Genomic DNA, 14,103 nt, shown 5'->3' on the forward strand with positions numbered 1-14,103 from the left:
TCTCAAAACATCACTACCTCACTCTCTCACTACCTCACTCTCTAGCTCACAAGCTCACAACTTCCCTCTCTCTCTAACTCACTACCTCAATCACTCTCTCACTACCTCACTTTCTATTTCACTAACTCACTTTCACTCTCTCTTTCACTACCTCTCTCTCTATCTCACTACGTCACAACATCACTCTATGCTTATATCTCACTACCTCACAATATCCCTCTCCCTCACTACCTCACTCTTTCACTACCTCCCTCTCTCTATCTCACTACCTCACTCTCTTTCTACCTCACTCTCTCTCTATTTCAATACCTCACTCTCTATTATTTCAAAACCTCACTCTCTCTCTATCTCACTACCTCACTCTCTCTCTGCTAATGCAATAGGTATCGCATATGCAAAAAAAAAAGCTAATGCCCATAGAAATGACAATGCCATTTATTTAGGGATACAAACAAGATAAAAAAATAATGAGCAATACCAATAGCTCTACCTATAATATTGCCGAGACCATTGCATTGTAAATGCTTGTTTTCTTTTGCCATCCAGTGACCTCTTCCCCCCTGCAGGCCCCCTCCTGCATGCCCCACCCCTCCAATCGTCCACAACATCAGCCTCTAAAGCATTTACTCAGAACAAAGATTTTAAGTCCACTTATAAGGCTTAAAATATGATTAACTAAAGTGTATATCAGCTGCATAAGTTGACAGTTATCTGTTCAGTTTTGTGTCAGCTTAAAATGATGCCTGCAGTGTCAACTGTTATTTATTGTTTTTAGAAGTAATTTTACTACTACATAATTACATATACTATAATGTGAGTACAGTTCCAATGAGGGCATAGTTACAATATTTTGGATTGTTTAATGTTAGTCGTTGTAATATTCCATCTTTTTTATCACATGACATGACCAACGATAAAAGAGCAGCTTCTTCTACCACTATAAAAAGGCAAGATTAGATTTGTCCTTCATTCATGGTGAGTTAAAATCAAACCCAGGAGGTGGAGGAAATTCTCCCATCAAAAGTACCTTGACCGCATTTAAAAGAAATAATGAAAATATTGAGCAGATTAAAAAAGACTTTTCTGCATTCAAGAACATTAGTTGAGGTTACGTACCCACCTCACGCAATAATCACAACCCTTGTCAGGGTGAAAAACTAAAGTCACTAAATAAATCTGAACGTAACCCCCTGGTAGCTCTGGCACAGGTCAGACAGGTTTAACTTATAGGCAATGTATAAAATATTTATACTGTACTAAAATAATAATAAAGTTAAAATGCAAAACAATAAAAATCCCATAGACAATCAAGGAGAGTAAAATGCAATAAAGAAAATGCCTGCAAAATGACAACAATCCAATAGGGAACCAGAGATATGATTTTTGAAGTTTTAAATAGCACCACAAAGCACAAAGTGCCAATAATAGTCAATGTACGCCATTGAACAGGACCTCGTTTGGGCAGTTGTAGGAAAGGGCCTCTTGGAGTTTATTGTGTCCCTATGGCTTTAACAGGATGTCAGTATTATGACCCTTGGAGTCCACTTCTTTGTCCTGTGTACAAGAGTCTTGTGCAGATCTGGTCTTCTAGGCTCTTCTCAGGTCATAGACAGCAGGCCCCGCCCCCTTCTATCTTCCACAAGTTCAGGAGGGTACTGAAATAGGTGCCTGGAGGTGCTACATGTATGCCTGTCTCGAGCTAGTCAGTTAGAATAATCCCTGGGGATTATCTAACCAATGGAGTAATGGTTCCCGGGGCTAACCCTATGCACTTTGGGAATTTTCAAGATGGCCAAAGCCTTCAGTCACAATAAACTCTGACTCTGAGGGATGGGGTTATGTGCGGTGAGTGTACTATGATTATCCGTGTGTCCTCCCATATCTAACCAAAAAATCCAGTTTTATGTGCAGGCTCTGTATGCACAAGAACCTCTGAGACAGACAACTGGTAGAACAAAGCTGCAGTGTCATCAGCCACTCACGGGATACACATAGATTGCTTTGGCATTCTGCTTTCGCCCAAACTGTCATATGTAAACCCAGCAGACCTGTCAAAGAGGCTGTGACACTTTAATGTCAAAAAGAAGACAACTGTGATTGGGGCCTAACTTTCTAGGGTGTCAATGGAAGTATCAGTTAACATTCACCAGTGAAAGTGGGAGCCTCTTTGAAGGACAGCCCAAGTGTCACATGAAAAGCCCCAGCAGACCTGTCAAGCAGGACGTGACATTCAAGCAGTACTTGACACATTAATGTAAATGAGGATACTCCCAGCCTCCCCATTCATATCCTATCAGGTTCAGATGGATCATCCCTGCCATTGTTTCTCCTTGGAGCAAGTTCACACGTCATTCACACCTATTCAAATGCTTATTACTGGCTGGCAGAAGTTGGACAGTAAAATGCAGATTTAGCTCCCTGGGACTTCAGGTAGTGCAAAGGTAGATTTCTAAAAGCTACTATTCTGTAATATTTAGAACGAAATCTAACTTTGCCACTGAATTTGATTCAAATAACTAGTAAAATAGTGGTTTAGTTATTTTTCTAGCTAGCCCCATTTCTTAAGATTAATATTGCATCCCAGTGCTTACCTGTGGAATAGCGACACTTGCTACAGTGAAAATAGCTTTGAGGTGTTAGTCACTGTGAGGACATTTTTGACATTAAATGTGTATATGTCCTAATTTTAAATACCATACACCTTGCCTTATATATGGCAATAAGGGCTATATAGGGGTAACATATATATATGTTCTCGCTACGCTTTATATCAATGGACAGTAAGATTATCTAGTTAAATGGGGGACGGGTGTTTTGCTACCTGTACTTCTACATGTGGATAGAACTGTAACTAGTCTCCTGAATCTCGAAAACAATTGACTATTTTTATGAGAAATGTAGATCAGAGTTTTAATTTGACAAAAGCGCTTACTATCATATATGGACCACAAAATACCATAAGAAGCTCAAATTTGTTAGACGGTTCTGTTGTGGGGTGTGTCAAGACCTTCACTTATTTAGGTATCCACATTCAATCCTCACTTGGTTGGGGGCACTTCGTAAATACCAGGTCACAGCAATTTGCCAGATCCCTGGAGGCTAGTTTTACATTTGCAAAGAATTTGGGCTGTAAGCCTATGAAGGATAGGTTGACACTATGTAAGAGTAAGTGCTTGACGTTAGCCTTCTAAAGAGCGGTGCTATGAAGCTATGAATGGGCGGATCCATTGCAGACGGTAGAAAATAAAGAGTATTGGTGGTTCCTCAAAGGTTGCTCCAATGGTATATGCCACGAGTTGGGATTGCCTTTTGTTTCCTTCCAAATTATCATATGACCGCTATCACTGTGGAATTTCATAGGGTCTAAACACCAGTTGAGTCTCACCGACGAGATAATAGGTGACTGTTTGCTCCCGGAGAAAAGTTGGTGTATTTCTTGGCTTGCTTATAGAAAGGATATCTTTCATTTTTTGTGAGTACCACAGTTTTTTAATGACCTTAAAATGTTGAGGGTATCAAGTAAGGACAAGGTGAAACGATTGTATAGAGCAGACCCTGAAGATGTTAAATGATTGAAATAAGCAAACATGGGGGCGTGGTTTGGACGCCGAGGGAGATGGCGGCGCTCTAAATCCCTCTGCCCGTGCCGAAGGAATCGCCTTGATCTGGAGCGTAATAACCCTCTCCAGCGCCGACAAAAATAAAAGAGTCGGACGGCGGAATGTGAGCGGGTCACATAGAGCGCTCAGTCGACTAGCTGTGTGAAGGAGAAGTCCGGTTTTGAATGCTTGGCAGCTCCGCTCCGGACGCTGCCGGGCGCTGGTGAAGGACGGCGGGAAGAAGGCGACGTGTCCGCCCAGCAAGCCGCTGAAGATGAAGACGCCGGCAGACGGAGATCGAGGTTCCATGGCATGAGAACAGACTTCAAGGATTCCGCCGGTGAATCGGTCTGTGAGTGGCATGGAAAGGGTAACGGGTGCAGAACCGTGAGTAAATGAAACGCTTGGCAGGCACAGAAAACGAGCACAGAAAGCAGCCACCACTCGCATCATACAAAATGGCGGAGTAACGCATATTTTAAGTACTGCAGGTCCACAGACTGACTTTACCCACATGATATGAGCGTTTCCACTGGGATTAAGGAATTAAAAACGATTGTGCCTGAAAAACGTCTGACCATTGGCTTCACTAATAACATTAAAATCGGTAACTTGATGATAAATGGAAATGTGCTTTCTGGGATGATTTTGGCCCCTGAGGATTGATATTGATCTTATATGCGAGGTCTGGCATGTTCCCAAATCATCCCAATTACCTTGACACTGCTAAGTCACCAGGGCTGCCACAATCTCATATGCTATGATGGTTGGGTGCAGGCGCAACATGAAGGTATGATTAGTAGTTGTTGTTTTATAATGGGCAGAAGCTGGTAAAGACTGGTAAAGACTGAAAAAAGTGAAGATTCTGAATGTATGATCGGAGAGTGCGCCTACCACACGCTGTGTCACTGTAATGCGATTGAGTGAGGGTTCCATTCCACACATATTGAGTATTTTAAGCTATGGTATACTCCAAATGGTGACGCAAACTTTCATCCTGAGTTAAGAATGGCGCCTTCAGCACAGTGTTTGACTTGATAAAACTAACGGTCAGCTTCATTGATTGCCGGTTCCTGGCTATCTCAGCTCTCTCAATGGTCATCTGGGGAACAGATAGGAACAAATAGAAAATTCTCCGGAGCCTGAACAAGAAAGTGCGTCACGGCGGTCAGGCACAAATCAGGTGAATCACTGTCCACGATCAGTCAGTCTACATCAGTCAGTCTACATCACGAATAGACATGTCGGACAAAGAGCTAGCAAAAAGTCTAAAGAGACTTAAGTCTGATCTACCCTCACCTGGCAAAGGGAGGAAGGATAACCCGGATCCAATAGATTTAATACTTAGCAGACTTGATGAAGTCAGGGATCTGGCGAAGGCGACAAAAGAAGAAGTGGCAGCAATCAGACAAGATAACCGCGATACCAATGCAAAACTTTTAGAGGCGGAAACGAGGATTAGCAAACTTGAGGATATGGAAGTGAAGACCTGCAACGCAGTTAAACGCTTGTGTATAGCAGCGGATCAAACAACACGGAAACTCGCTGAATTGGAGGACCGTAATCGAAGGGGGAACCTACGCATTTTTGGAATTCCGGAAGGTTCAGAGGATCAACTGGGGAGCTGCGTGGCTTTTCTTGAGTCCTGGTTTACCCAAGCTACAAACATGACGTTTGTACACCCACTAGAATTTGATAGAGCCCACAGAGTCCCGGCCAGGATCTCAAAGGATCAAAAGGGTCCCAGAGCTATTGTTTGCAAACCACTCCGGTACCAGCATGTAGAACAGATTCTTACCTTCATGCGTAAAAACAATCACATTCTGTGGAAGTCTGCTAAGGTTTATATATCTCAAGACTACAGTAAAGAGACGGTGGAAGTCAGGAAGGCATTCTTGGCGCTTCGACCGCAACTGAAGAAAAGGGGCTTCCAATATGGATTCATTGGTCCGGCAAGGTATCGAGTGATTATTCAGGGCTCTCCACACATTTTTTCAGATCCACTGAAATTGAAACGTATGCTGGATGGCCCTGAGGACTTAGACATGGAGACGAATAATCATGAAAGCCCCGCTGACCAGGCTTCAGCCTCAGGTTATAAATGAAGGGTATCCTGCTACACGCATTCTCCAATGGTTTTCATTTCCTAGTTGTTAAGCAGAGCAAGTGAATATGTTCAGCTATTATGTCACACGAATTTGGTACTTTGGAAATAAGGATTATGGCCAAAGTTGAAGACTTTCTGATTCGGAGTTTGTATTTCCGTATATGTATCCGTATTATACACATTCTATACATTTATATACATTTTTCAGGATACTTTGAGGGCCCAGGTTAGGGCCCAGGTTTAAGGTGCTGAATATGATATCCATGTTTAAACATTTGTATTCTTCGACCATGAGCTATTTTGTTTAAGGTGCTGACTGTGGTATCCATGTTTAAACATTTGTACTCTTCGACCATAAGCTATTTCGCTTATACGTGTAATGCGTTTTCGCATACCTCACAACTTAGTTTTATAATGTTACCAGCTGGTATTAATGGTACTAATGTGGGTCCTGACACTCAGTCTAATGAAGGTAATGCCTTGTTTCGTTTATCTCTTATCTTGCAGTCTTTGCATTTCCTCATACGTGCAAGGTTACTTGGTACATGATTTATTATAGTTGTGTTAGTCGTGATAGTTGTGATAGTTAGAACAACTCACAAGTTTTGAGTAAATGTTAATAGTCTTGAATGCTCCAAAGAATATGGATATGTTTAGGCACGGGGAGGCTGCACTGCACTCTCTCTCCAATCGCCATGCCTACAAAATACAGGTGGGGTGGGAAGGGTGGGGGGTCGAGGGGATTGGGGGTTCGGGTATGTGTTACTTGTCTTTTATGTTCGATTCTTATTCTTTTTCTTTTTCTCTTTCTTTTTCTTCTTCTTGCTTGCATTTTCACTACTGCACTGACACTTGATGGTGATGTGGGTTATAGCCTCTGTGTTCACTCATATGTCCTCTCGAAGTCTCAGGGAGATGGAAGACCAACATTTTGTAATTGGTCAAGTGTGATGTACGTTTTTCTCCATATGAAGCATTCTTTAACTGTTCACACATAACGCTGTGAATACTCCGATGGGAGTATGTAATATGGACAAGATGAAGATATTGTCACTCAATGTTAAAGGTCTGAACCAGCCTATCAAAAGACAAAAAATCTTAGATTATGTGCGCAGATTGAAAGGCGATATTGTATTGTTACAAGAGACGAAACTGGAAGCTAAGCTGTTTTACCAATTGAGGAACAAGTTTTACAAAGAGGTTGTGGGTGCAGAATCTGTACACAAAAAGAATGGGGTGTTGATTCTTGTCGCGAAGAGATCAAAGGTGGAGGTTTTGTCTCATGAGGCTAGCTCAGACGGGAGGTGGGTTACGGCAAAACTAAGCAAAGAAAATACGGAGTTTTATGTTACGAACATATATGCTCCTAACACAAGTGACCTCAAGTTTTGGGAGGACTTAAATAAACATATGGAAAATATCCCAGACAGCGCTGTTCATATAGTGGGTGGTGACTTTAATCTTCCAAAAGACGCAACGCTAGATAGGGACTCCCACTGCCCTTTCAAACCAAACAAGTCCCATAGAGCCTTCATTAATCTGTGTGAACGCTTTCATTTAGTGGATGCGTGGAGGCTCCAGAATCCCACAGGGAGGGATTATACCTTTTATTCTACACCGCATGATTCATATTCCAGGATTGACTACATCCTCATAACACAGAACGGGGTACCCAGAATAGAATCTACCAGCATAGAGCCTCGTGTGATGTCGGATCATTCTTGTATTTCCCTGTCCATTACAAATGCCAAATCATCTCCCCGGCAGACGTCTTGGCGCCTGAATGATGAGATATTAAGCGATGCTCAACACAGATCTACGATACAAGCTGCCATTGTCTCTTACCTGCAAATTAATAGGGAGGGGGACACATCTGATCTTACTAGGTGGGATGCTATGAAAAGTACAATACGGGGTGTATGTATCAAGATTAGGTCTGCCATGAATAAAAATTATAACGCGAAACTAGAATCACTTGAAAGTGAAATTGGAGATCTTGAGAGTAAACATCTAAGGTTAAGAGACAACATGACTCTTTATGCTCTGGCAAATAAGAAATATGAACACAATAAGTTAATAAGTGAAAGGGCTGGAGTTTGGCTGGACAAAGGGAAGAGGTTTAAGATTTGTGAATCCAATAAAGCAGGAAAGAGTCTAGCTTCATATTTGAAATTTAAAGTACAAAAAAACTGTATTAACATCCTTAAGGACGCCTCAGGGAACTCACATTCTGATCCAGATAAGATAGCTGAGGTATTTAGGGTGTTCTATGAGGACCTGTACGCAAAAAATACAAAGGTGGAGGAAGATAAAATTAAGAATTATTTGGACGAGTGTGACCTTCCAAGGTTGACCGCTGAAGACCAGGTTAGTCTAAATGGCCCAATTAGTGCTGAAGAAGTAGAAAGTGCGATTAAAAAACTGAAATCAGGGAAGGCACCAGGCCCAGATGGCTTTACAGCAAAATTCTATAAAACATTTCCAACTATGTTAACTGGGCCGTTGCTAAACCTATTCCAAGAAATAAATAGCTCTGGTGAAGTAAAAGGCACTCTGGCGGAGGCAACAATTGCAGTGCTCCCGAAGGAAGGGAAAGATCCATCGCTCCCAAAAAACTACAGGCCAATTTCACTAATTAATATTGACTGTAAGATTCTAGCAATGATACTCTCCGCACGTCTTCAAAAGGTGCTCCCACAACTAGTCCATCCATCTCAGGCGGGCTTCCTAAAGCATAGGTTGTCCAGTGATAACACACGGATTTTGGCGCATGTGCTAGAGAAATCTAAACTTCTAGGCACCCCTACAGTGGCAATAACCTTAGATGCCGAAAAAGCCTTCGATAAGGTTGATTGGGTCTTTCTCAAAGCAGTCCTCAATAAATTTAATTTGGGGGAAACATTCACACGGCTAGTGATGTCACTTTATTGCTGCCCCTCGGCGCGAGTAAGGGCGGGTGGTTCGTTCTCATCCTCCTTTTGCTTAAAGCAAGGCACGAGGCAGGGGTGCCCATTATCACCCTCGTTATTTTTGTTGGCGATTGAACCGTTCTTATATCATATAAGGGAAGATCCTAAAATTGCAGGTATACCCTTTGGAGACTGCACGGTTAAATTGACAGCATATGCAGATGATGTGCTTGTCTTATCTGAAAGGGCGGATGAGGCAGTGTCTGCACTCATGTCAGACATTGAAGAATTTTCGAGGGTTTCGGGCTACAAGCTCAATAAAGACAAGACGGAGGTCAAGCTGCTCAACAATATAGGGGACAAGGGGATCTTGGGGGATTCTGGTCTTACATGGCAGCCCAAATGCTTTAAGTACCTGGGGTTGGACTTCGATAAGGATTTGGTCTCCACTCTAAAAATAAATGAAGAATCGACTTTGAAAAAAATATCTACTCTTCTAGAAAGTTGGTCTCCAAAATTTCTCTCTTGGTGGGGCAGGGCTGAAACTCTCAAAATGATGTCAACACCCTTAGTTAACTACCTGGCCAGTATGCTCCCTATGACGTTCTCTAATAATTTTGTCTTAAAAATAGACCAGCTGTTTGGTAACTTCCTGTGGCGGGGCAAGAAAGCCAGGATATCTCTAAAGAAACTGCAACTGGCAAAAGATGAAGGTGGCCTGGGTCTGCCATCGTTCAGGAACTACCAGACAGCCTTTCTTTGTAAGCAAGGTGCTCAATGGTTAATAAAATCACCAACTTACACTCCTGTGTGGATTAACATTGAGAGATCAATAGTAGGCAAGGCTCCGCTTGAGTCTTTAATCACCATGGATCTGTCGCACCTACCTCACTCCAGATACATATTGTTAAATACCAGAAGGGCCCTACTTAGACTTGACCAAACGCATAAAACCAAATTGACATTCTCTAAATCATCATGCATGTCATTATGGAAAAACCCCTACCTTAAACACACGGGTGTGGAACTCTTCTGGGAGTCATGGTCCGAAAAAGGTATTAACCTGGCCGGAGACTTGTATGACAACAGCGAACCAATCCCGTTCTCGAGCCTACAGACGAAGTTTGGCCTAGCCCCGATAGACTTCTATCATTTTCTAAAAGTCAAGGCGACATTAACCAGCCGTAACTTCACACCCTACACTCCGTGGCTGATAACACATCTCCCACACATTATGCACTCAGGTCACTTCGTTTCCAAGGTGTATAAATTGTTGTTACCGCTGCCCAGCAAATCTCACAAAGCAGTGGAAGTGAAATGGGAAGCGGAACCTAACTCCACAGGGATAGAGTGGGATTGGGAATTGATTCATAAATCAGCACTTGCCCACAAAGTATCACCCATCCTATTCCAGACGAAGTATATGCTCATAAATAGGTCGTTCTGGACTCCGGAAAAGCTATTTAAATGTAAACTACGTGACTCCCCGGAGTGCTGGAATTGCCAATCAGGGACTGGTGATCTTTCTCACATGTTATTCAACTGTCCCCTGCTGAGAGAATATTGGGAAAAAGTATTTGTATGCATTCATCACGTGTTTAAGATAAAACCAATGAAGGAATTTGTATATGTCATTTTAGGGGGGTTGGAACCGCGATTGGCAAATGAGCATGATCGCCAGCTCTTGGATTTAATGTTGACATTGGCATGTAAGGTTGTTTTATGCAAGTGGAAATGTTTTAAGGAAGTAAATTTTAAAATTTGGCAGGAATGGCTGTCTTTCCTGAGAGGTGCCACGAATCAGGCGTTACAGTCCTCTACGTGGTGTCCATCCAATAAGAAATTATGGAAGTCGCTAGACGATTCATCCCTCCATTATGAGCCACCTTGAAGCAATACGACCTTGTAATAGTGTCATGGTTATATGGGTGTGATCCTAGTTAATATGTCAGAGCTATTCCCATTCATCCGCACGTCAAGTGTTTAACAACTTGATCGATAACCACGTGACAAGCAAGAGTGATTCTTCTCTTTGTTTTTTTTTTTATCATTTATAGTTTCTGTATTGGTCTGACAACATCTGTAATAATTCACTTTTGATGGAAGATTTAATGTAATGTCTTTTGCTTTGTTTTCTTACTTCAATAAAAACGATTTGAAATAAAAAAAAAAAAAAAAAGAAATAAGCAAACATATGGTGCAATCCCATAAAGATTCACTGATAGCGGAAGATCTAAACCCCTACCTTTCGATGGTATAAAATACTCAGGATAGATTTACTCTAACACATTTTAGATTGAATATTGTGCATTTTTTTGTTCCTTTCACAGAAAAGGTATCCAGACTTATTGAGCCCTTATTGGCTACATCCTTCAGCTTTGGAGAAATCCGAGCACCAAAATAGTGAATAAGTGAGAACAAAGACATCTTGACCAGGTGAAGGCGCCATACGTGTCCGGACAGTGGGATCTTACTTGGGCATGACATTTTAATATCTTTTGCTTTGAGCTTTCCTGTCAAAAACAGCAGTTTAACTGGGAAATGTTCCGATGTTTGTCCAACCTTGTGGAGTCCTACTCTGCAACAGCCTGTTGCCATACCCTGGTAAAGATTTTGGACTACCATTTTTGATACTAAGTCCCAAGATAAAACCTTGGATTAGATCAAACCTGGTTTCTGTATTTTACATATGCTAATCACAGTCAGCCTCAAATCGTGCCTAGGTCACAACACAATAGAGAGACTGGTTTTGGAGGAAAGATAATGCTGCTGCTGTGTCACTAGACAGAAACTATTTCTCTCCTATTGGAGCAAAAACTTTTTTTAAAAAGGTAAATCAGTGGGGAGCTGGCAGCCATGGGATACTCTGTAAGTTTGCCTACAACTTAAGTTATAGCCCACAAAAGGAACATTTTGATTGGCTTCCCAGCAACCAACATTCTAAATTGTATGTTGATTTATGTTATGTTAAATATAAATGACATTCCATGTGTTAGATGTGGGTGGGATTGCCAGCTCTGCCCAGGTCTTAAAATTGCCAACATCCTGCCATCCCCATCATTCAAAATGCCCTTGATTACAGGGTAGTGGAGCTTGAAGGGAGGATGGGAGGACTGTGGCAGATATCAGCACAGTATTCTGTGAGTTGTTATGCACATGTCCCTGTTTTCCCTTGCATGAGGCACCAGTATTCCCGGTGTATTGCCTTTAATGATTGGCATGGGAGGGGCTTCCAAGTAGTGTGCCAGAGAGAGGAGCATGGAAGCTGTGGGTTTATGTCAGAGGCAAAGAGGGCAAATGAGCAAGACCTTCCGTTTGGTGATGACAAGCGGAATTCTGCTAGTATAGGTTGGTCATTGTATTTTCAGAGGGGGAAGGTATTGGTTGTCAGTTCATCAACTCACCAGTGCAGGTCTGAGAAGTGATTCCTGATGCCTCAGGCATTCAATTTCCCACCAGAGACATCCGCAACATTCCCTTGTCAGCACAGTGCATGCACAACATAGCAGATTGGTAATACCCAGGGATTCCACTGCTAGCACAGTGCATGTGTATTTAAAAGGCATTTCTTACCCAAAAAATTAAATTTGCAACAAATCACTGAATTTGTGTGCACTCATTGTGAATGTACATTACCTTCTGTAAAATCAAGATTTACAGTGTTTACTACGGAAAGCTGTTAAAGTCTTATACATTCAATAGCCATTCATTTCAAAAGCGTATACAATATTTCTTTCCCATGGCTCGAAACACTATTGCATATTACATTGTAGATTGGATGATGCAAGTAACATGTTAATTCCTAATGAGGACTGAGGTAGCCTTTGGAAATGTAATCTGGAGGAGTTTTCGAGCCTCTATTTTGCAAACCTAGAAGCAAGTTTACAAGCCCATTGCGACACATTTGCGCCGCCGTGGCGTCACTTCTGTGACGCAGCGGCGCCGTAAACCATGCGCCACATTGCGACTTATTTACAACGTGATGCATCTAGGCAGATGTGTCACGTTGTAAAGCACTGCGTCATATGAAACCTGCGTCAGGTTTCATGTGGGCCTTCTGTCGCAGGGTGGGCGTTCCGTCGTAGGAAAGCCTCGTAAAACTGACTCAGTGAAATCTAAAAGATTTCACTGAGTCAGTTTTTCGATGCTGTTGCGTTGAACCCTTACGCCTGCTTGATGCAGGCGTAAGGAGTGACGCACCACGTTAAGTATGGGCAGCACCTGTGCATTGCTGGAGTTGTATCGCGCGTGCGACATGACTCCAGCAACGCGCTGCCCTTACGCCACAAGATGCGACACAAAACTGCCTATCCTTGCGCCTCGGTGCGTTGCTTTGTAAATGCGATGCATCCGTGGTGGCGTAAGGGGAGAATTGCGTGTCGCATCTATTTTGGCGCATCTCTGCTGATTTGCAGAGACGCGCCAGACATTGTAAATATGCCCCTAATTACTTTCTAATTTATGATGTACTATAGGCATCCAAAACATATTTAAAGCTAAATAACAACAACAAAAAATGATCAGCTAAAAATGCAATGCTGGGGAACAATGCACTCCTTGTTTTTCATTACTATTAATTGATACCTTTTTATTACATTTCGCATTCCTTCTTTCTTCATTTCATTGCTACTCCACATGATAAAATCTTTCTCAATTAATTATTCACATTTGATTTCCATTTTTGTTTATGTCATGCTTTCATTCGAAATGAGTATCGAATATTTTAAACCCAATGCATTCAGGTAATTTTATAAACTATCGTTCAATTATCATGTGAGACAATATGTAGGTTCACAATATTTATGCATCACAACTATGGTTAACAAAAAAATTATAAAATGTGTTACATGGCTCAATGTGAAATATAAAAGGTACTAATATTCAACCCTAGTGACATATGTAAAGCAACCATACAATTAAACATTTAATTATGTAGTTTCAAATGTAAGTGACAAACAGAAAAAGAGATATACACATAGGTGAAGAAAAAGTAAAACGTGAAGAAACTGGGAAAAAGGTGGCACAACAGAAGACCATTAGCAGGATCAGAAAAGAATCAGATGACTACCCTTATATGCTTTGCCTTTTTAGCCATCCCAATTGGGATTTGCTAAACCAAGCCAGACTGCTTCTTTTAATCCATACAACATTTTTATTAAGTCAGTTCTTTAAAATCCCCTCATTTTGATCAAGAATACATTTAAATCTTCCAAAACATTCAATTCAAAGAGTACAGAATATGTACAAAAGTAAGCATGTGTGTCCATACAGTCAGATATACGATTAAACCAGGGTCATGGGCGACCATAAAATGAGGTTTTAAGCGGATAATGTCTGGAAAGTATGTGCCCTCAGGATAACAGACAAGTTTGTATGATGACAGTGAACATCATGGAGGCAAAACCACAAATACGTATATATATATATATATATATATATATATTCACACAAACAGGTTGCCCCATGTGAAGACGCCACAAAAGGCATG

Source organism: Lissotriton helveticus, chromosome 8 (genome assembly GCF_964261635.1).
Source record: "Lissotriton helveticus chromosome 8, aLisHel1.1, whole genome shotgun sequence".
NCBI classification, from domain to species: Eukaryota; Metazoa; Chordata; class Amphibia; order Caudata; family Salamandridae; genus Lissotriton; species Lissotriton helveticus.